This window comes from Bos indicus, chromosome 22, assembly GCF_029378745.1.
Source record: "Bos indicus isolate NIAB-ARS_2022 breed Sahiwal x Tharparkar chromosome 22, NIAB-ARS_B.indTharparkar_mat_pri_1.0, whole genome shotgun sequence".
Classification (NCBI taxonomy): Eukaryota; Metazoa; Chordata; class Mammalia; order Artiodactyla; family Bovidae; genus Bos; species Bos indicus.
The window spans coordinates 21,770,105-21,773,581 of record NC_091781.1 but is presented as its reverse complement, the minus strand read 5'-3'; the positions used below and the strand labels follow the sequence as shown (position 1 = coordinate 21,773,581).

The window sequence follows — 3,477 nt, the reverse complement described above, 5'->3', positions numbered from 1 at the left end:
TACAATTAGAGGAAAATACTACTTTAAATCTGGGAACAAAATTAAGTGGGAACAAAAGGAAGCAGTTTACTCTCTTGAGTCTGGATATGCTGATGCAACACAGGAAGTGCAAAAGCTGCAGGTTCTGCTTGATTGGTAACTGAATTAAGTAGGTTTCAGTACTTGCTTTAGTGACCAGGTCTATTGATCATTAAATAACTTTCCCAGGACTAGGGAAAAATGAAGTCCATAAAAATTCTTAAGTTTTCCACTTCTCTTTTCTTATGCATCATTTGCTTTGCTTTCCTGGTTGACTTGAAAAACCCTAAAAAAATATATTGTGATGAATTACTCATAATTTGGACACCTTTGACACCAATTTGCCTAGTTACAGTAACTAACTTGTTTTACATTTTACTTAAAAAGCTAAATGGAAAGTTTAAAATAATTTGTTGCACTTAACTATCACCTTCAAAGGTATGAAATAGTTTTCTAGCATAACTGTGAAATGATCAGAAAATGGTCATAGAAATATCTAAAATTTGGCAAGATTTTAGACCATTTTGGAGTAAATGGACAAGCACAAATACATAAACATGATTTTTTTAAGATTGCATACATATGCATGTTTTGTGAGTAAGTTTCAGAGACCACAAGATGCCACTTTTAAATACTCTAGGGTACATCTCCTAAGGACAAGGGCATTCTCCTCTATAACCACAATATCATTATCACACCCAAGAAAATTAGTAATTCCACATGCTCAGTCATTTCAGTCATATCTGACTCTGTGACTCCAGGCTCCTCAGTCCATGGGATCCTCCAGACAAAAATATTGAAGTGGGCTGCCAGGCCCTCCTCAATAATTTCACAAATTTTTTTAATATACAACCTAGATTCAAATTTTTCCAGTTGCTGAAAAATGTCTTCCATAGATTTTTTTTGTTTCTTCTGATTCAGGATCCAGTCACTAGTGACATGTTGTATTTAGTTGTAGTATTTAATTGTAATATTTGTTTTAGTCTTTTAAAATCCAGATAGTCCTCCTGCTATTTTTTTTTCCCATGACATGGATTTATTTGAAGAGTTTATACCAATGGTCTTGTGGAATGCCCATATCCTGGGTTAGTTTGGCTGTATGGTGAAATATTATGGGCAAGAGTGTTTCACGTGTGATATCATGGGCTTCTTATAGAAGAATCATATCAGGATGTAAATAGTGTTTGCTTGTCCCAGTATTTTTGATAGTAAATTTTATTACTTGGTTAATGTTGGGCGATTGCCGTATTTCTTCACTATAAAGGTCCACTTACATGCATGTGTGTTCAGTCGCTTCAGTCATGTCTGACTCTTTGCAACCCTATGGACTGTAGCCTGCCAGCTCCTGGTGTCCATGGGATTCTCCAGGTAAGAATACTGGAGTGGGTTGCCATGCCCTCTTCCAGAGGATCTTTCCCACCAGGACTGAACCTGCGTCTCTTATGTCTCCTGCATTGGCAGGGGAGTTCTTTACCACTAATGCCACCTGGGAAGCCCCCAAAATTCTGAAAGAGATGGGAATACCAGACCACCTGACCTGCCTCTTGAGAAACCAGTATGCAGGTCAGGAAGCAACAGTTAAAACTGGACTTGGAACAGCAGACTGGTTCCAAATAGGAAAAGGAGTACGTCAAGGCTGTATATTGTCACCCTGCTTATTTAACTTCTATGCAGAGTACATCATGAGAAACGCTGGGCTGGAAGAAACACAAGCTGGAATCAAGATTGGCTGGTGAAATATCAATAACCTCAGATATGCAGATGACACCACCCTTATGGCAGAAAGTGAAGAGGAATTAAAAAGCCTCTTGAGTGCTCGCTTCGGCAGCACATATACTAAAATTGGAACGATACAGAGAAGATTAGTATGGCCCCTGCACAAGAATGACACGCAAATTTGTGAAGCGTTCCATATTTTTGAGATGGCTTTTGGAAAATACTCAAAGATGGGGGCTGGTTTCCAGGGGAAAGAACCATATGATCTGAAGGTTGGAACTTTTTGTCCTACCCCACTCCCTGACCTCCAGAGAAGGAAGAGGAGCTGGAGGCTGAACAATGAATGGCCAATGACTTAATCAATCTTATTTACGTAATGAGGCCTCTGTAAGAACCCAGAATGATGAGACTCATCATCACTCTCTCAGAGGGAGTTCAGGTTGGTGAACATGTGGAGGTGATGGGAGAGTGGTCTGCCTGGAGAGGGCGTGGAAGCTCTGTAGAACTTCTCCCATACCTTGGCCCTGTGTATCTCTTCCAGCTCGCTGTTCCTTAGTTATATCCTTTTATAATAAACCTGTGATCTAGTAAGTAAAAAAAAAAGCCTCTTGATGAGAGTAAAAGAGGAGAGTGAAAGGTTTGGCTTAAAGCTCAACATTCAGAAAATGAAGATCATGGCATCTGGTCCCATCACTTCATGGGAAATAGATGGGGAAACAGTGGAAACAGTGTCAGACTTTATTTTTGGGGGCTCCAAAATGACTGCAGATGGTGACTGCAGCCATGAAATTAAAAGACGCTTACTCCTTGGAAGAAAAGTTATGACCAACCTAGATAGCATATTGAAAAGGTGCACTTACCCCTTCATAATTACTGAATGGTGAGGAGGCTGAGTTTTACAGACCATATGGATTTATTTTTCCCCATCAACATTTTACCCAGGAAGTTTGGTATTTATTGATACTGTCTAAACAAATGTATACCGCAGACGCTGCAAAATGGTGATTTTCTAATTTTATTATTCCTTCTACATGTATTAGCTGGGTACTTCTATAAGGAAGAGCTTTCTATTTTTCTTTTGGCAAACAGATTTCCTTTCAGTTCAAACACTAGGATAAGATAATGAGGCCTTTTCTAAGGTTTCTTCAAGTCCCGAGATCTAACTTGGCTACCAGAGTAGTTTAGGATAATAGTCTTACAGATGGAAGGCGGGAGAGGGAGGGAAATGTCTGAGTTGATAATAAAGCCTTTGTTCTGCATGTGTCAGAGGAAGATAATGGGTAGGAAAGCAATAATGCTTTTGATTTGCTCACAAGGTTCTTGATAATATTGGCAGCAATAGCCAGAAATGGTATCACTTTCATATAGTTTAAAGTTGTAGTAAGTACTTCATTTTTGTGTTCTATAGCTATAATGTTGCCTCCTGGATTTTATATCATTGACAATTTGCCCATACTCCCTCCACATGCAAGGTTACTGACAAATAGTAAATTTATGTATTTCTTTATTTATTTGCCTTGGATCTTAGCTGCTGCACACGTGATCTCGCTTGCATCATGTAGGATCTTTTGTTGCGGCATACAGAGTGAAGTTGTGCGTGGGCTCAGTAGTTGTGGTGCCCAGGCCTAGTTGCTCCATGGTATGTGGAATCTTAGATCTTAGTTTCCTGACCAGGGATCAAACCCGTGTTCCTTACACTGCAAGATGGACTCTCAACCTCTGGATCAGCAGGGAAGTCTGAGA

The 3,477-nt window shown here is 39.5% G+C and overlaps 1 non-coding gene across 1 annotated transcript; it reads left to right on the top strand.

Moving 5' to 3' along the window:
• The first annotated feature begins 1,830 nt into the window (after positions 1 to 1,830).
• On the top strand, positions 1,831 to 1,937 carry LOC139178731 (U6 spliceosomal RNA). The gene has a single exon (XR_011563225.1). It is a non-coding gene; the product is annotated as a U6 spliceosomal RNA (small nuclear RNA).
• Positions 1,938 to 3,477: the final 1,540 nt, after the last annotated feature.